The sequence below is a fragment of the Mus caroli genome, unplaced genomic scaffold (genome assembly GCF_978045245.1).
Source record: "Mus caroli unplaced genomic scaffold, Mus_caroli_1 scaffold_3, whole genome shotgun sequence".
In the NCBI taxonomy this organism is placed as follows: domain Eukaryota; kingdom Metazoa; phylum Chordata; class Mammalia; order Rodentia; family Muridae; genus Mus; species Mus caroli.
This window is the reverse complement of record NW_028227258.1, coordinates 61216728-61237508: the sequence shown is the minus strand read 5'-3', so window position 1 is coordinate 61237508 and position 20781 is coordinate 61216728. Positions and strand designations below refer to the sequence as shown.

Below are 20781 nucleotides of genomic sequence, written 5' to 3'. Positions count from 1 at the left end.
ATGGTCCCCAAGTCTTGGTGCTGTAGGTGTCACATTTGGGGCTGAGCACTTAACAATGTCCTATTCTTAGTAGTTGACTAGTTATGCAGCTCTTACTTCACCATCCCTATATAAAACTTCCCAACTCTAACATTATTCTACAGCACTATTTTCATATCACATGTCTACCCTCAAGTCTCCCTCACCTCTCAGGGTCTTTTCTTGCTCTCTGTTCTCTATAGACAAATTCCAACTTAAACAGGGAAACCTAAAACTTCAAAGCTGGGGCCCACATATGAGAGAGAATGTATGACATTTGTCTTTCTGGGCCTGGATTACCTTGTTTAGTATAATATTTCCCATATCTGTAAATTTTCCTATAAGCCCCATGATTGCACTTTTCTTTAGTGCTGATTAGAATTCCACTTGATAAATGTACCATATCGTCATTATTCATTCATTAGCTGATGGGTGTCTAGGCTTGGTTCCAGGTCCTACATATTGTGAACAACAATGTCAGCACAGGAAAAATATGGGAATCAGACAAATTATTATTCCTAGATTTTAGAGTAAATTGTATATTTATACTTTGGCATATTGCACAATAACAAAAAAACGAACTAAAGCTGTATTAATAGTGCCGAAAATTATATGATTGCCCCTGGAGAGATGACTCCCTGATTTAGAGTGTTTGCTACTTTTCCTGGGAATCCAAGTGTATTCCTCAGTACTCGTGTTGGGCAGCTCACAAATACCTGCAACTCTAGCTTACAGGGATCATCCTACATTTTTTTCTGGCCTCCAAGAGCCAGAACTTGTGTTCACACTCACATACATACACTTAAGTAAATATAACAAATAACATATCTTTAAAGAATGAGCATTTGAGAATCAACACAAGATACAGGAAAAATCTAGAATCCCAACTTTGTTTACAAAATAAATGAAGGCTGACTGTCACTCGGTGGTGGAGCACTTGCTTAGCATACTTAAGGCTGCGTTCAATACCTAGTACCATAAAAATATTTAATAGATTCCTTGTAGGTGTGCATGTATATGTCTGTGTATGCTTTATCAAATTATACAAGTGTAAAAAAATGTTATAAGCATGACAGTGCGGGATAATTTTATGTCAACCTGACACAAGCTAAATTCATCAGAGAGGAGGGAACCTCAATTAAGAAAATACCTCCATAAGATAAGGCTGTATGCAAGCCTTTAGGGCATTCTTTAAATTAGAGATTGATGAAGGAGGGCCTAGGCGGTGCTGTCCTTGATGCTGGTGGTGGTCCTGGGTTCTAAAAGAAAGCGGGCTAAGCAAGCCATGGGAACAAACCAATAAGCAGCACCCCTCTATGGCCTCTGCATCAGCTCCTGCTTCCAAGTTTCTGATTTGTTTGAGTTCCTGTCCTAATTTCCTTAAGTGCTGAACAGTGATACAGAAGTTTAAGCAAAATAATCCCTTATCCTCTTTACTTGCATGGGTCATGGTGCTTCGTATCAGCAATAGTAACTGTAACTAAGAACATTGTTTCCTAGGATGGGAATGAAGACAATTCAGACAGAGGTGGGAGGAGGAGAGTGAAGGAAAAGAAAACCAGAAACAGGACACAGAATTTAAAAATGCCCATGGGGTATATAAAGAACCATGTTTATCAACATGATTAGGCATATCTTATGTCTTAGGCCACTATTCAGTGTGGAGTCTAGCAGCTGCATAACCTGAGAGGGTCACTAGAAGTTGAAGATAGGAAATGAAGACACCTGTACTCTACTCTCTTCAGTTTCTTTTTTTCTTCAATTTTTTATTAGATATTTTCTTCATTTATATTTCAAATGCTATCCTGAAAGTCCCCTATACCCTCCTCCTGCCCTGCTCCCCTACCTACCTACTCCCACTTCTTGGCCCTGTCATTCCCCTGTACTGGGGCATATAAAGTTTGCAATACCAAGGGGCCTTTCTTCCCAATGATGGTCTACTAGGCCATCTTCTGCTACATATGCAGCTAGAGACACAGGCTCTGGGGGTACAGGAAGAGCTAGAGCAATGCAGTCAGATTACACTCTGCCAAGCTCTTTATGTTAGTATGACTCTTATCAGGAGGAGCTTAGAAAACACATACATTAAAGGCCTTATATTCTGGGTCTTGTTCTACACATTAGAAGGGAGTGGTAGCTATGTAACTATGTCTCCACTGAGGAAGCATGTGGGATCTGAGAGCAACTCAGAACCAAATTCCATGCATGCAGAGGAGTACTGATGTAAAGACCCCAGAAAGAGTCCCACTTGCACACAAGGATTTGGATGTCCCTTATTCTATGCAATATGAATGAAGCATTGCAGAAGAACTCAGGAATTAAGTCATGTCTATCTTTATGGTGAAAAACCATTCCAGTGGAAATTGGGACCTACAGCTTTCTTTTAGATTTAATGTTGTTGTTGTTATATGCTTGTCACTAGCTGCCTCTTACTTGATTGTTCATAGATTATTCTAGTCAAACATTAAAAATTAAAAAATGCATCCCTATTTCATCATCCCTCTTATTTGAATGATTTCTCTTATAGGTCTAATATACATATGAAGAAAAGAAGGGATGAAGAACTCTTTGCTATGTATGATCTTCCCAGGCCATTGGACAGAATTCAGTTGGGGTTGTATGGTTCATTACTGTCCCTGTGTGACAACATGCTCCTCTGAAGAATATAGTGTGAGGCTTTAAAACACATTATTGATGATAACAATCCATAATAAACTTGTGAAAAATTTGCTCAGTTCTTCATTTTCCTGTAATAGATCTTCCTATTGATGACATTTATTAATTAAGAATTGGGATAAAAATAAGATAAGACTATTTTTGAAACTAAAATATTTGATAATTTTTTTCATTTAATGCAAATAAACACCAGCATAATAGTAAATTTTTCTGACCCACCATTTTCTAGTCTGACTTACTTTTTGACATTTTGCATGTTTGGAACAGAAGATGATATGACATAGATCTTTTTTTTTTTTTGTAATATCATGGGGGTTGCTAATCATCTACAATTATCATTTAGATTTTATGTACTGTATTAGTTACTCTTTGTTCATTTGTTTCAGTACAGGGTCTCACTGTGTGATTCTGGCTGTCCTGGAACTCTGTATATAGACCAGAGATAGATCCCTCTGCCTCTTCATAGCATGCATTAGCTAATTTTATAATTGCTGCGATGAATACCTGTCAGATAAACTTAAAGAAGGGTTTATTTTGGTTCACAGGTGAGCATACAGTCCTTATGACGGAGATGGTGGCAGGAACCTTAGGCAGTTGGTCACCTTTTATCCACACTCAGTAAGCAGGGAGGGATTAATGTTGGAGCATGGATTGCTTTTTCCTTTCCATTCAGTCTAAGACTCTAACCCTTCTGGAGTGGCTTGAATAGGAATGGTCCTCAGAGATTCATGTGTTTGAGTGCTTTGTAGTAGAGAGTGGTACTATTAGGATGTAAGTCCTCATTGGAGTACGTGTGGCCTTGTTGGAGGAAGTATGTCACTGTGGGGATGGGCTTGGAGATCTCCTATGCTCAAGCTCCCCAGAGTAGTACACAGCCTCTTTTCAGCTGCCTTCTGATCAAGGTGTAGAACTCCCAGTTCCTTCTCCAGTGTCATGCCTGCTTGCTCTCTGCCATGTTTCACACCATGTTGATAATGGACTAAACCTCTGAAACTCTAAGCCAGCCCCAATTAAATGTTTTCCTTTCTAAGAGTTGCCATGGTCATGATGTCTCTTCAGAGCAATAAACCCCACATCCAGACACCATCCGATGCTGCCACTCATGTCTGGGATGGGTCTTTCTATTTCAGTTCATCTGATCACTAAGCTCTCTGACAGACAAACCTCCTAGAAGATTCTTGATCCTGTCAATGTAACAATATTTGTAATTATTCTAGGTACCTTTTAAATTCAGTTCAACTATACAAAAGGAATATATAGATACTTCCATTTTTACCATTCATCCACAGTATATTTTGCTAGAACAATTAGGGCAATTCTTGTTAATTATGAGACCCCAGAAATGCTCCTGCAGACCCTGCTTTGTCAGGTGCTTACTCTATTCAACTGAATCAAGATGTCCACTCATCACTCCTGGTACTAATAAGTGTACTAAATGGCATGGAATTTTATGAGCATAAATGGTCAAGTTTCTTTTTAGTGGACATTTTCTGGAGTCCAAAATATAAAGTTCAACAACACTGAATTCACTGAGAACCAAACCTACTTAAAAGTGAAACCCCATATCCCTGGGGCTTTGAATTTAGAGAGGAGGGAGACTTTCCTCAGCTTGCTGTTCCTCCTGCCAGATTTCAGCTATAACAGAGAATCTTTTCACAAAATGTAGTCAGTTTATATTTCAGGCATTTAAAACAGTTCATTGGCTCATCTGGACACTGAAAAGCCTCCTAGTCTGTCCCAGTGATCTGGCACACTACATTTGGCTCACACTGAGAACTCATACACCTGGCAATGCTATCTCTACTTTCCTGATTCTCAGAAGGAGGTCTCCAAACACAGAAGTGTTTTGGATGGTGTGCTGTGTTCAATGTGCCCAATGCCAATGCATGTAAAATAATTCATACCTGGGTATGGGGAGATGAGGCTGAGGACCAGGTAATGGAGAAGAAAGCAGCTCACATGATAGAAACTGTAAAAACATGGGTATATTATTCTGGAAAAGGTTTAATTGACCCAAAGCCTTTCCCAGTGGGCTCATTCTTGGTTTCATTAATGTTTATTCTCAGAGACTTAGTCACCTCCTTTGTGACTAACTTGACGTTAAGCTTTTTGAGAAGGTTAGGAGCAAAGCAAGTTTAACCCAACACTTAATAATATCCAAAGTCAAAGTTACCTCTGGTGGGATTACAGCTCCATAAACACAGGCAAGATCTGAGACTTGATAGTTACAGTTGCTTCTGTTACCTGGGACTCAGTTGTTGGCCTCACAACAGCCAGGGCATTCTGGAAGAGTGGGGGAAGCTGTCCTGCTCCAATGTAATAAAAACAGAATCTGAGGACATTACTCAGGCTCTATAGTGATAATTTTTTGTGACATATGGAAAGTGTCCAGTACAGTACCTGGCACACAGTATAGACTTCTAATGTTAGTTTGCCTATAATCATCATCACTAAAACAGGTTTCAGGCCTAGCAGAAACTTGGCAGTTCAGCATCAGGAATTTCTCTTTTCTTTTCTTTTCTTTTCTTCTCTTCTCTTCTCTTCTCTTCTCTTCTCTTCTCTTCTCTTCTCTTCTCTTCTCTTCTCTTCTCTTCTCTTCTCTTCTCTTCTCTTCTCTTCTCTCCTCTCCTCTCCTCTCCTCTCCTCTCCTCTCCTCTCCTCTCCTCTCCTCTCCTCTCCTCTCCTCTCCTCTCCTCTCCTCTCCTCTCCTTTCTTTTCTTCTTTCTTTCTTTCTTTCTTTCTTTCTTTCTTTCTTTCTTTCTTTCTTTCTTTCTTTCTTTCTTTCTTTCTCTCTCTCTCTTTCTCTTTCTTTCTCCTCTCTCCCTCTTCCTCTCCCCTTCCCTCCTTCTCTTCCTCTTACTTTTTTTTTGGGGGGGGGGCAGATGTTGATTACCGAATTTCAACTTCTAGAGGCTCCATGTTGAATGTATTTTTGTATCAGAAATCACTCAGTTTTTGGTGCAATAGTAAGTGGACTAATGCAAGAATGTATGAATGGTTGCCGTTTCCCCTACACTTCCTTTTCTCTTAGATGAGATTTTAAATTTTGTTTTGTCCTTAGAAATAGAAAACTATCTGTCTAAAGCATTAGAGTCAGTAGGGATTGCAGAATTGAAAGAGAGTATTTATTTTTGCATTTGCACATCATGGATAGATTGGAAGAAAAGAGTCCAGGCAGTTCAGATGAGTATAAGGTATGGAATTAGATTGAGAGCTTAAAAAATACCCAATATTTACAGGATGTTTTTTCATAGTTTAGGCCCTAACCATTAGAAGAAGAATCAAAATAGACTTTCTTCAACTCCTGGGCATTTTATTATCACATAAATCTCATGAGTAGTTACTTAGTGTCTATTATATGTTAGGTGGTTCATCACTCATAAGACTAAACAAGATATACAATAATCCTTTGAGGCAATCAGAAAGAAAGCAGACAGATGCCATTTTAGAGTCTTTGGTTCCTACAGTCAAGGGCTTCATTTCATACTCTTGCTAGAGATAATATTTTATTAGCAAGGTCTCATCTGTGAAGGACTTTGATAAACGTACCTTTATATGGGTATTCTGATGATATCTCTCTCTCTCTCTCTCTCTCTCTCTCTCTCTGTGTGTGTGTGTGTGTGTGTGTGTGTGTGTGTGTGTGTGTGAATTTGTTGTTGAACTGATGGATTTCCTTTTAAAGTCAAAATACAAACTATCCAGGTTGCATGGGATGGTAGGAAAGGGCGATGATCTGTAGGAACTTCAGCGGTAATGGCAAAACTGGAATCTCTTGGCCATGATATTTAAGGCAAAGTGATGGAAGCATCAGAACTGTCTTAATAGAAAAGAAAGAATGTGGTAGGATCTGAGAGAAAAGAAAGGAGTCATAGAAAGAGAGTTAAGAATTGCTGTGCCCCTTGATTTGTTTTTCAAAATTATAATCTATGAGCATAGGTTATAATTGACTTGAATAAAAATATTTTATTGGAATGCTTTTCAGGTCTTTGGGAGTGATCCTGAGCAATATTTGGTGTGACCAAATTGCAGGACCGTGGAAACATTCGGACATCCCTCCTTGCTTTTTGAAGATCATTGTCATGGAATTTGGCTTAAAGCACTCTTTATATAGCCAGCTCTTAGTCATTCCTGGAAATACAAACTCACATTGATAGACTTTTTCTGCGCGTTTGGGGCAATGCCAGGTGGTGTAAAGGACCAAACACAAGCTTGGCAGTGCTTATTCATTCCTGGTCCAAGTGTGCTTTTATGAGTGTATCTTCACTCTGTGCCACTCCTTCAGTCCCTACCCCTCTCCCATTGATACTGTGCCCTATGAGTTGTTAGAGCCAGAACGTGCAGAGTTACACATCTGCAGAGGCCATTAATCAAAAGGCACAAATAAGTTACAATATAAACCATAGGGTTTGGACCCCAATCTAAAAATGACTTTTCTTTAAATTGCCGATTCCTCACTGTACTCTATTTTAGGGCTTATTACTATTCTTTGGGCAGTAGATCTAACTTTCTGTAATTCCCTCTTTGAACTGCTGTGGGAGAAGTGTGGGCTCTGGAAAAAGCGATGATGTCAGAGCTTTTCCTTCCACTTCCCTGGATGCCTCGCCCATGTTTCTCGTAGGACCCTTTCCACTTTCTATTTGTTGCCTGGCCTTTATGAACGTGGCTCAGGAAATGGTCTGTCACACATCATTCACACCTCGATGCAAATTTAGGCTAGCATGTTACCTCTCCCCGGGGTATTTGCATTTGATGATTTCTTTCCCCCTTTAAATACACAAGGCCACTTTTTTTTTCCTTCAGAATTCGAGAGGAATTAAAGTTCTAGTCCCAAAGCAGTAGACCTGGTATTTGACTGAGCAAGGCAGCTCTAGTGTATAAGGTTGGCTCTTTCCACACATTGTGCTTCAACTATCCAATGCTGTTGAAACCAGAACTTTCTTAGACTTAGGATTTTTGTGAACCAAGGACAGAACAATCATTATCTTTCAAATAAGAAGGAAGGACTAGATGCTATAGAAATCTGGCTGGAAGTGGCTCATCGTTTTTGTTTATATGACACCTAGACTCCAAGAAAACTTCCAATGGCTAATGCTTTATGGAATTCACACCTCTTTAGTGTACTGTCTCTTTAAGCCAGATGGCTCTATGACACTAAGAGACTGTGGTGGGAGTGAAAGCATGTGGCACTAAGGCCAGAAGGCAGTAAGCCTCCATCTTCCTATCCTGGCTCCTTCACTTTGGGGCAAGTTGCTTGTCAGACCTGTGATGATCCATGCCAAATGCCTGTCTGGGAGGTTCATGTGCAGAGGCTAAGCTGACAGATATGGTATTGGACCACTTAGGAGCCAACTCCAGTGATCAGCCTTCAGTTGATTACAGCCTCTGCTGGCATCTGATTACCATTTCATGAGATATTCTAACGACTTTGTCTAAGATATTCCCTAATTCCTGACTCAAAGAAATGGCAAACATTATAAATTATTGATATTTTAAAAGATCAAGTTCCAGGGTAATTGATTACTTAACGCCATCTCTTGGCCTACTATCACTAAGAACTTCTCCTAGAAATCACACTCTAAGCTGGCCAGAGCCTTCCCACCACATTGTTAGGAGCTGTTGTATTTTCTAATGGGATAGGGCAACTCAGCTGAGAGCAATTTGGCTCAGTACAATTTCTTATGAAACAAGCTGACCAATATGATAATTTGTGGAATATTAATAGTCTGTCTCTAGTTTCACGACACTGTTTATTTTGGTTTACGAGAGAAAGTACTTTTGCAACCTTTTATTAGTCTTTAGTAATTTTCATCTGCCTTTCAGGATTTGGGGGACTTTTACTTGTATTTTGCTTTTATATTTCAATTCCTCTGGTGACTAGGATATATTTTGACCAAATTGCTTTTGGATCACTCTTGTTTCCACAAAATTGCTTTCAGTCAAATTGTTTCTGGCAAATTCATTCACCATGTGGTAGTTTTTTTTTTTTAATACTTCACCTCTAATTGATCTATAAAACATTAAGAAATATATTCTGTAACTCTATTAAAGACAATGCACTGCTACACTGGGATGATTCAACAATAGGGAAGAAATGGGATGCCCCCGAGGTGAGTCTTGTCACTTCTGCCCTTTATACTCTTGTATAACCTTATCTTGCTGAATGGAACTTGGAGTAACTGATCCAGTTCTGAAGACAATATAGTGGAAGTGCTGAGATATAACTCACACGTTACCTTGTTCTTTTACAACTGTCTAAGGTTAGGATGTAAGGATAGTGCAGCTTCAATTTTTAGACACATTGTAATGTTCTTATTTGGGAATACATACTGCTGTAAGAGCTAGCTCTCATGTTCCTTAGCATTGTGAAAAGGTCTCACTACAAAGTACATATTAAAAAATCAAAATGAGACTGGAGAGTAGATATAGCAACTGTTTTTTGGTATATCTCTGTTTTAACAACAAAATCATGGTCATCTCAGGTCCTCTGAGGATCTGGGGCAGTTTTGGTGTTTGCTATTAATGCGAGAACAAAAACAATGCAAACCAACCAACCAAACAGAAAAAAACACAGCCTTCACCTTAAAAGAGAAATAAGAGTTTAAGAGTTTATTCTACAGCCAAGTTTGAGTGATCATGGCCTGGGAACACAGAATTAGGTTACCTCAAATTCCATGTTTCCACTCGGAAGCAGTTTCATTAAATGTTATAGTTTTATAGAACAAAGAAATCCCAAATTGAGGTGATTGTAAGACACATCAGTAGGTACATGGGGGAAGGGGATGCTGCAAGAGGGGGAAGCTTTTCTATAGGCCTCAGATGTTATCTGATGACTTTCTTATCTATGAGGTTTGTAGAAGCTACTGGGCTGCTGAGTTAATCATTTCCAAGAGGTTTTTAATGTATTAGTCACAGTGTGTGTTAGTTCTGACACAGAGGTGGAAGAGGAATGGCATATAAGGGGGTAAGGCTAGCCCAGGACAAGTTGAATAGCCTCCTCCCTGCAATATTTCAATCCTTCCACACTCTTGCCTTTTAATCTGTCAGTCTTCACAGACATGCTTCTTTCCAGGAATTTGCACTGGTGTCCTAAGCTGCAAATGGCTTTCCTTGAGTCAACAGATACTAGGTCTAGCAAAATCCTTAGTGAGAGAAATTATGTCCTGCCCACAACCACATGAATGAATCTGGAAGTAACCACTCTAAGTTAAACATCCAGATAGGACCAGAGCCTTGGCTGAGACAGCTTAGCCACCACCCCCTGAGAGAACATGTGTGAGCTAGACTCATTTGGCCTATATTTCCAATTTAAAGAAATTATGATGTGATAGGTTTGTTATTTTAACCCTCAAGTTTTTCAGCAAATTATTTTATGATAACAAAATAATGTAGAGGACAAAAGAATTGAATTCCCAATAGTGTCCTCAAAGATGGACTTTTGACCTCTCTCTGGATGCTATCTGATAACAGCAAAGTTTTGGGCTGAGGTTCAAGACAAGCCCCCAACTAATTGTTCTTACCTTCTTTAAGGCAGGAGACATATATATCTTTTTTTTTTAAATTTTATGTGAGTACACTGTTGCTCTCTTCAGATACACCAGAAGAGTGCATTGGATCCCATCACAGATGGTTGTGAGCCACCATGTGGTTGCTGGGAATTGAACCCAGGGCCTTTGGAAGAGCAGTCAGTGCTCTTAACTGCTGAGCCATCTCTCCAGCCTGAGGCTGTATGTGTATGACTGTTTCTGCTTCCAACTGCAAACCTCTGTTCTCACCTCTCCTCTTTTCTTGTTTCCATTTGATGCAATGAAGGAGGAGAATGGTTGCATTTCGGTGAACTTCTTACACCCCCAAATACATAGAGTTGAGGTAGATGTAACAGAATGTTTGGAGAGACCCTTTAAATTTGAGCCAGATAGGTAGACTATGATCATTGAAGATGGCATCCAGAACCTGGAGGGTTAAGAGTAGGGGGCTCAGATGACAGCTACAATTTTGATAGCCTGGATTTGCTGACAACATACTCTTTATGGAGGCATAATTTATATTTATTATTAGAAATTAGACTTTGGATAAGCAACAAGATGTGAATAGGGGCAGGTTCTATTTCTTCTTGTAGACTTGCCTCTGTTCCCAACTTCTTGGGTCAAGAGGAGAAGTGGTCTCTAAATGAACTCACTACTTTTGTCTTTTTGCTGAATGAACTCTCAAGGACAAGAACATTTTATCTATCTATCTATCATCTATCTATCTATCTATCTATCTATCTATCTATCTATCTATCTATCTATCTATCTAACAGGCCCTGACTGCTTATGCAAATTCAGAATACATATAAAAAGAAAACTACTCTCATTTGAAGTCAATGAAGAAATAACAGTCACTTAAGAGTAGATAACAAGAAAATTCTAAAGACACCTACAGTGCAAGGTAGACACTCAGTAGGGCCAAGTTTGCAAGTGACTTTTGAGGTCAAATAAACTTCTAAGTATTTTTTTTTTTTTTGCTTTCTCACCCTTTATTGAAAATATATTTTTTCATAAAATAAAATATATTATAATTACAGTTTCCTCTCCACTTATTCCTCATAGTTTCTTTTTTCTTTTTGTTAGATATTTTCTCTATTTACATTTCAAATGTTATTCCCTTTCCTCAATTCCCCTCCAAAAGCCCTCTTCTTCCCCCCTCACTAACCCACCCACTTCTGCTTCCCTGTCCTGGCATTTCCCTACATTGGGGCATAAAGCCTTTACAGGACCAAGGGCCTCTCCTCTCACTGATATCTCACAAGGTCATCCTTTGCTACATATGCTGCTGGAATCATGGGTCCCTCCATGTGTACTCTTTGGTTGGTGCTTTAGTCCCTGAGACCTCTGGGGGTACTGGTTAGTTCATATTGTTGTTCCTCCGATGGGGCTGCAAACTTCTTCAGCTCCTTAGGTCCTTTCTCTAACTCCTTCATTGAGGACCCTGTGCTCAGTCCAATGGATAGCCGTGAGCATTCACTTCCGTATTTGTCAGGCAGTGGCAGAGACTCTCAGGAGACAGCTATATCAGGCAAGCACTTGTTGGCATCCACAATAGTGTCTGGGTTTGGTAACTGTACATGGGATGGATCTCCAGGTGGGGCAGTCTCTGGATGGCCTTTCCTTCAGTTTCTGCTTCATGCTTTGTCTCTGTATCTCTTCTCTTGGGTATATTGATCCCCCTTCTAAGAAGGACCAAAGTATCCATGCTGTGGTCTTCCTTCTTCTTGAGCTTCATGTGGTTTATGAATTATATCTTGGGTATTCGGAACTTCTGGGCTAATATCCACTTATCAGTGAGTGCATACCATGTGTGTTCTTTTGTGATTCGGTTACCTCACTCAGGATGATATGGAACTAGAAATAGTTCCATCCATTTGCCTAAGAATTTCATGAAGTCATTGTTTTTAATAGCTGAGTAGTACTCCAATGTGTAAATGTACCACATTTTCTGTATTAATTCCTCTGTTGAGGGACAATTGGGTTCTTTCCAGCTTCTGGCTATTATAAATAAGGCTGCTATGAACATAGTGGAGCATGTGTCCTTATTTTTTGTTTGTTTGTTTTTTATTAGGTATTTATTTTATTTACATTTCCAATGCTATGCCAAAAGTCCTCCACACGCTCCCCCACCCACTCCCCTGTACCCACTCCCACTTCTTGGCCCTGGCATTGACCTGTACTGAGGCAGATAAAGTTTGCACGACCAATGGGCCTCTCTTTCCACTGATGGTCGACTAGGCCATCTTCTGATACATATGCAGCTAGAGACAGGAGCTCTGGGGGGGGGGTACTGGATAGTTCATATTGTTGTTTCACCTATAGGGTTGCAGATCCCTTTAGCTCCTTGGGTACTTTCTCTAGCTACTCCATTGAGGGCCCTGTGATCCGTCCAATAGCTGACTGTAAGCATCCACTTCTGTGTTTGCAAGGCACCAGCATAGTCTCACAAAGAGAAAGCTGTATCTGGGTCCTTTCAGCAAAATCTTGCTAATGTATGCAATGATGTCAGCGTTTGGAGGCTGATTATGGGATGGATCCCCGGATATGGCAGTCTCTAGATGGTCCATTCTTTGTCTCAGCTCCAAACTGTGTCTCTGTAACTCCTTCCATGGGTGTTTTGTTCCCAATTCTAAGAAGGGGCAAAGTGTCCACACTTTGGTCCTCATTCTTCCTGAGTTTCATGTTTTTAGCAAATTGTATCTCATATATTGGGTATCCTAAGTTTTGGGCTAATATCCACTTATCAGTGAATACATATTGTGTGAGTTCTTTTGTGATTGTGTTACTTCACTCAAGATGATGCCCTCCAGGTCCATCCATTTGGCTAGGAATTTCATAAATTCATTCTTTTTAATAGCTGAGTAGTACTCCATTGTGTAAATGTACCATAATTTCTGTATCCATTCCTCTGTTGAGGGACATCTGGGTTCTTTCCAGCTTCTGGCTATTATAAATAGGGCTGCTATGAACATAGTGGAGCATGTGTCCTTTTTACTGGTTGGGACATCTTCTGGATATATGCCCAGGAGAGGTATTGCTGGATCCTCCGGTAGTACTATGTCCAATTTTCTGAGGAACCGCCAGACTGATTTCCAGAGTGGTTGTACAAGCTTGCAATCCCACCAAAAATGAAGGAGTGTTCCTCTTTCTCCACATCCTGGCCAGCATCTGCTGTGACCTGAGTTTTTGATCTTAGTCATTCTGACAGGTGTGAGGTGGAATCTCAGGGTTGTTTTGATTTCCATTTCCCATTTTGTCAGGTGCTTCTCAGCTATTCAGTATACCTCTGGTGAGAATTCTTTGTTTAGCTCTGAGCCCCATTTTTTAATGGGGTTATTTGATTTTCTGGAGTCCACGTTCTTGAGTTCTTTATATATATTGGATATTAGTCCCCTATCTGATTTAGGATAGGTAAAGATCCTTTCCCAATCTGTTGGTGGCCTTTTTGTCTTATTGACAGTGTCTTTTGCCTTGCAGAAACTTTGCTATTTTATGAGGTCCCATTTATCAATTCTCAATCTTACAGTACAAGCCATTGCTATTCTATTAAGGAATTTTTTTCCCTGTACCCATATCTTCGAGGATTTTCCCTACTTTCTCCTGTATAAGTTTCAGGGTCGCTGGTTTTATGTGGAGTTCCTTAATCCAATTAGACTTGACCTTAGTACAAGGAGATAGGAATGGATCAATTAGCATTCTTTTACATGATAACCACAGGTTGTGCCAGCACTATTTTTTGAAACAAAATGAAACCATCTTTTTTCCACTGGATGGTTTTTGCTCCCTTGTCAAAGATCAAGTGTGTGGGTTCATTTCTGGGTCTTCAATTCTATTCCATTGGTCTACTTGTCTGTCGCTATACCAGTACCATGCAGTTTTTATCACTCTGTAATACAGCTTTAGGTCAGGCATGGTGATTCCACCAGAGGTTCTTTTATCCTTGAGAAGAGTTTTGGCTATCCTAGGTTTTTTGTTATTCCAGATGAATTTGCTGATTGCCCTTTCTAATTCACTGAAGAATTGAGTTGGAATTTTGATGGGGATTGCATTGATTCTGTAGATTGCTTTTGGCAAGATAGCCATTTTTACTATGTTGATTCTACCAATCCATGAGCAGGGGAGATCTTTCCACCTTCTGAGATCTTCTTTAATTTCTTTCTTCAGAGACTTGAAGTTCTTATCATACAGGTCTTTCACTTCCTTAGTTAGAGTCACACCAAGGTATTTAATATTATTTGTGACTATTGAGAAGGGTGTTGTTTCCCTAATTTCTTTCTCAGCCTGTTTATTGTTTGTGTAGAAAAAGGCCACTGACTTGTTTGAGTTAATTTTATATCCAGCTACTTCACTGAAGCTGTTTATCAGGTTTAGGAGTTCTCTGGTGGAATTTTTAGGGTCACTTATATATACTATCATATCATCTGCAAAAAGTGATATTTTGACTTCTTCCTTTCCAAATTTTATCCCCTTGATCTCCTTTGGTTGTCTAATTGCTCTGGCTAGGACATCAAGTACAATGTTGAATAGGTAGGGAGAAAGTGGGCAGCCTTGTCTAGTCCCTGATTTTAGTGGGATTGGTTCCAGCTTCTTATCATTTACTTTAATGTTGGCTACTGGTTTGCCGTAGATTACTTTTTTATCATGTCTAGGTATGGGCCTTGAATTCCTGATCTTTCCAAGAGTTTTATTATGAAGGGGTGTTGGATTTTGTCAAATGCTTTCTTCGCATCTAACCAGATGATCATGTTGGTTTTGTATTTGATTTTGTTTATATACTGGATTACGTTGATGGATTTCCCTATATTGAACCATCCCTGCATCCCTGGGATGAAGTCTACTTCCTCAGGATAAATGATTGTTTTGATGTGTTCTTGTATTCGGGTAGTGAGAACTTCATTGAGGATTTTTGCATCGATATTCATAAGGGAAATTGGTCTGAAGTTCTCTATCGTTTTGGGTCTTTTTGTGGTTTAGGTATTAGAGTAATTGTGACTTCATAGAATGAATTGGGTAGAGTACCTTCTGCTTCTATTTTGTGGAATAGTTTGTGAAGAACTGGGATTATATCCTCTTTGAAGGTTTGATAGAACTCTGCACTAAACCCATCTGGTCCTGGGCTTTTTTTTTTGGTTGGGAGACTATTAGTGACTGCTTATATTTCTTTAGGGGATATAGGACTCTTTAGATCACTAACCTTTTCTTGATTTAACTTTTGTACCTGGTATCTGTCTAGAAACTTGTGCATTTCATCCCAGTTCCCCAGTTTGTTGAGTATAGCCTTTTGTAGAAGGATCTGATGGTGTTTTGGATTTCATCAGGATCTGTTGTTATGTCTCCCTTTTCATTTCTGATTTTGTTAATTAGGATGCTTTCCTTGTGCTCTCTAGTGAGTCTGGCTAAGGGTATCTTGTTGATTTTCTCAATGAAGCAGCTCCTTGTTTGGTTGATTCTATGGATAGTTCTTCTTTCCAGTTGGTTGATTTAGCCCCTGAGTTTGATTATTTCCTCCCATCTACTCCTCTTGGGTGAATTTGCTTCCTTTTGTTCTAGAGCTTTTAGTTGTGTTGTCAAGCTGCTAGTGTGTGCTCTCTCTAGTTTCTTTTTGGAGGCACTCAGAGCTTTGAGTTTTCCTCTAAGAAATGCTTTCATTGTGTCCCATAAGTTTGGGTATGTTGTGGCTTCATTTTCATTAAATTCTAAAAAGTCCTTAATTTCTTTCTTGATTCCTTCCTTGACCAAGGTATCATTGAGAAGAGTGTTGTTCAGTTTCCACGTGAGTGTTGGCTTTGTATTATTTATGTTGTTATTGAAGAACAGCCTTAGTCCATGGTCATCTGATAGGATACATGGGACAATTTCAATATTTTTGTATCTGTTGAGGCCTGTTTTGTGACCAATTATATGGTCAGTTTTGGAGAAGGTAACATGAGGTGCTGAGAAGAAGGTATATCCTTTTGTTTTAGGATAAAATGTTCTGTAGATATATGTTAGATCCATTTGTTTCATAAGTTCTGTTAGTTTCACTGTGTCCCTGTTTAGTTTCTGTTTTCATGATCTGTCCATTGGTGAAAATGTTGTGTTGAAGTCTCCCACTGTTATTGTGTGAGGTACAATGTGTGCTTTGAGCTTTACTAAAGTTTCTTTAATGAATGTGGCTGCCCTTGAATTTGGAGCATTGATATTCAGAATTGAGAGTTCATCTTGGAAGATTTTACCTTTGATGAATATGAAGTGCCCCTCCTTGTCTTTTTGGATGACTTTGGGTTGGAAGTTGATTTTATTAGATATTAGAATGGCTACTCCAGTTTGTTTCTTCATACCATTTGCTTGGAAAATTGTTTTCCAGCCTTTCATTCTGAGGTAGTGTCTGTCTTTTTCCCTGAGATGGGTTTCCTGTAAGCAGCAAAATGTTGGGTCCTGTTTGTGTAGCCAGTCTGTTAGTCTATGTCTTTTCATTGGGGAGTTGAGTTCATTGATATTAAGAGATATTAAGGAAAAGTAATTGTTGCTTCCTATTTTTTCGTCGTTAGAGTTGGCATTCTGTTTTTGTGGCTGTCTTCTTCTTTTTTTTTTTTTTGGTTTTTCAAGTCAGGGTTTCTCTTTATAGCCCTGGCTGTCCTGGAACTCACTTTGTAGACCAGGCTGGCCTCGAACTCAGAAATCCACCTGCCTCTGCCTCCCAAGTGCTGGGAGTGCCACCACCCCAGGCTGGCTGTCTTCTTTTAGGTTAGTTGATCAATTACTTTCCTGTTTTTTCTAGGATGTGGTTTCCCTCCTTGTATTGTTTTTTTTTTCTTTCTGTTATTATCATTTGAAGGGCTGGATTCATGGAAAGATAATGTGTGAATTTGTTTTGGTTGTGGAATACTTTGGTTTCTCCATCTACAGTAATTGAAAGTTTGGCTGGGTACAGTAACCTGGGCTGGCATTTGTGTTCTCTTAGTGTCTGTATAACATCTGTCCATGATCTTCTGGCTTTCATAGTCTCTGGTAAAAAATCTGGTGTAATTCTGATAGGCTTGCCTTTATATGTTTCTTGACCTTTTTCCCTTACTGCTTTTAATATTCTATCTTTATTTAGTACATTTGTTGTTCTGATTATTATGTGCCAGGAGGAATTTCTTTTCTGGTCCAGTCTATTTGGAGTTCTGTAAGCTTCTTGTATGTTCATGGGCATCTCTTTCTTTAGGTTTGGGAAGTTTTCTTCTTTAATTTTGTTGAAGATATTTGCTGGCCCTTTGAGTTGAAAAATCTTCATTCTCCTCTACTCCTATTATCCATAGGTTTGGTCTTCTCATTCTGTCCTGGATTTCCTGGATGTTTTGAGTTAGGATCTTTTTGCATTTTGTATTTTCTTTGATTGTTGTGCCGATGTTCTCTATGGAATCTTCTGCACCTGAGATTCTCCCTTCCATCTCTTGTATTCTGTTGCTTATGCTCGCATCTATGGTTTCAGATTTCTTTCCTAGGTTTTCTATCTCCAGCATTTCCTCACTTTGGGCTTTCTTTATTGTGTCTACTTCCCTTTTTAGGTCTAGTATGGTTTTGTTCATTTCCATCATCTGTTTGGATGTGTTTTCCTGTTTTTTATAAAGACTTGCAACTCTTTAGCAGTGTTCTCTTGTATTTCTTTAAGTGAGTTATTAAAGTCCTTTTGATGTCTTTTACCATCACCATGAGATATGCCTTTAAATCCGGGTCTAGGTTTTCAGGTGTGTTGGGGTGCCCTGGACTGGCTAAAGTGGGAGTACTGGGTTCTGATGATGGTGAGTGGTCTTGGTTTTTGTTCATAAGATTCTTATGTCTGCCTTTCACCATCTGGTAAACTCTGGAGTCAGTCGTTATAGTTGTCTAGAGTTTTTTCCTCTTGTGATTCTGTTGTTCTCTACCAGCAGACTGAGGAGAATAGCTCTCTCCTGAGTTTCAGTGGGCAGAGCACTCTCTGACGGCAGGCTCTCCTCCTTCAAGGAAGGTGCACAAATATCTGGTGTTCAGACTTTCCTCCTGGCAGAAGATGAAGGCCCAAAACAGGACCTATCCCAGAAGCTGTTAGCTTCTGTAGTCCACACTCCCACCTGTGCAGAGTATTCTCGGTGGAGTCCGGGATCCAAGATGTCTCCCGCAGATGCTCAGGCAAAGCCCTCCCGGGCCAGGCGGACACTTATCCTCTGGCAGGGAAGGTGCCCAGATGTCTGGAGCCCGAAAAGGGGGCTCCCTCAGAAGCTCTGTGGCTCCTGCCTGTCCCAGAAGTTGTTAGCTTCTGTAGTCCACACTCTCACCTGTGCAGAGTAGTCTCAGTGGAGTCCGGGATCCAAGATGTCTCCCGCAGATGCTCAGGCAAAGCCCTCCCGGGCCGGGCACACACCTATCCTCTGTGCAGAGTAGTCTCGGTGGAGTCCGGGATCTGCATGTGTCCTTATTACATGTTGGAGCATCTTCTGGGTATATGCCCAGGAGTGGCATAGCTGGGTCCTCTAAGCCTTGACTTACCTATATGAGAGCGTCTACTAGGGAATCCCAAGTATAAATGAACTTACCTTAGTTCCAATAAACAGGCCAACTACTCCTTTCTCATTGCTGATTGCTCTGAAATCCCCAAGACATCATCTGTAAGAGAATGACCTTTCCTCTTTCTCTGAGTGCAAGGTTAGAAACATTACTTTGGAACTGTCATAGGGCAATGTGCTGGCACTATAGGGTTAATTTATCCCTAGGATAGCTCATGTACATTGAATCATTGGCACTCAGTGGACCATTGGCTTCTGCTGATTAGAATATTATACTGGTGTACCACTCTGCCTGTATTAATAAGCATTCAGGATAAAATGGGATAGGATGATAAGGTCAGGGTTAAAACAACAACAACAACAAAGTAGACAGAAACCCATGTAACAGCATGAACAATACTGTGTGGATAACCAGCATACAAAAATATAAAAGCTAGATTAGCATTTCCCCATATAGCCTGCCTCAAGTATTTTGTCATAGCAACAAAAACTCTGACTAATAAATTCTCTGACTTTCTTTCTTTTCTTCCATGGGGATTTCTTCCTTTAGATTTCCTTCTAAATTCACAACAGTATGTTGGGAATTATTAGCAGTGAGCCCCTTAATTTCTTTTTAATTTTAATTTCTATCAGATAAGAACACCATAAAAAGCAAATGAAAGAAAAATTGTTCATAACTGAAAAGATGAACAGTTGGCCTAGTTTGTTGGCTGGCTTTGTGTGACAATGTGACTGACCCATCTAGAGTCATCAGAAAGGAAGGAGCCTCAGTTGAGGAAATGCCACCATGAGATCCAGCTTATGGCATTTTCTTAGTTAATGATGGAATGGCCCAGCACATTGTGGGTGGTGCCATCTCTGGAGAGGTGGTCCTGGGTTCCATAAGAAGGCAAGCTGAGCAAGCAAGGGGAAGCAATCCAGTAAGCAGCACCCCTCCATGGCCTCTGTATCAACTCCTGACACTAGATTTCTGCCCTGTTTGAGTTCTCATCCCGACTTTCTTCAGTGATAGATTATGATGTGGGGATCTCAGCTGAATAAACCCTTTCTCCAACTTGCGTTTTGGACATGATACTTTATTGAAACAACAGAAACTATAAGTAAAACACCTAGCAATTTTTTCTTTTTCTAATAACAATGAATTCTCCTATCATAAAGCTGTGAGTCTGTTTTTGTTTTTGTTTTGGTGGGACAGGAGACAGCCTTGACATTTGCTACAGTCCTGGCCTGTACCAGAGCCATCATGGAGTTAGTCTATGCTTCATCTGTCCGTATACTGACATATGTGGATGATTAACAGATGGATCTTATGTTCTCCAGCCACCTACAGCTCAGTAGACAAAATGAGATTGATGAAGGCTACACACTACCAATGTCTCTGCCAAGCAGAAACTGACATTTTTTCTAATGAAAGATTAACAGAAGTGAAGAGGTCCTGACTGGGGTTCAGTTGTGAAAATGTTTGTCTTTGCTTTGTTCCCTGTCACTGTGATAAAATATATTTTTGAAAAGCCCACATGTAGTTTATTGTCCCTAAGGCACTACAATGTAGACTCTTCTCCCTGAGAAGGAGGGTCTTTCAAAGGCAGAAAATTCATCCAGATGCAGGCTGCCCACTTGTCATTTTCATACTTGACTGGGTTCTTCCTTTTGGACTACTCAAACTCCTGGTTGCCTCATGTGTAGATCAGATAGAACACTACAAAGGCAGTACCATGTGCAGGATGCACACTCAAGGGTGGTGCAATACATAGGGGATGCCTTTGCTGAAGTAGTACTGAATGCTACTCAAAGGAGCTGTAGGAGATAACAGGCTGCATCTGTACCAGGTTCCCAAACTCGCATCCCATGGAGGTGGTGGCCCCCACTCCACTACTCTGAGCCCTGATAGAATATATTGACAATAGCAATTTAAGGGCAAAAGGGTTTACTCTAACTCTCAGTTGACGATGTGGTCCACCATGGTGGTAAAGTCAAGACATTAGAAGGTTGAAGCATCTGGTCACATTGCTTCCATAATCAATAAGCAAAGAGGATCAGCCTAAAAAGGGATG

The 20781-nt window shown here is 40.0% G+C and overlaps 1 pseudogene; it reads right to left on the bottom strand.

Annotated features, from left to right (window-relative positions):
- Window positions 1–20268: 20268 nt before the first annotated feature.
- Window positions 20269–20577, bottom strand: LOC110291891 (cytochrome b-c1 complex subunit 8 pseudogene; annotated as a pseudogene).
- Between the last annotated feature and the right edge of the window lie 204 nt (window positions 20578–20781).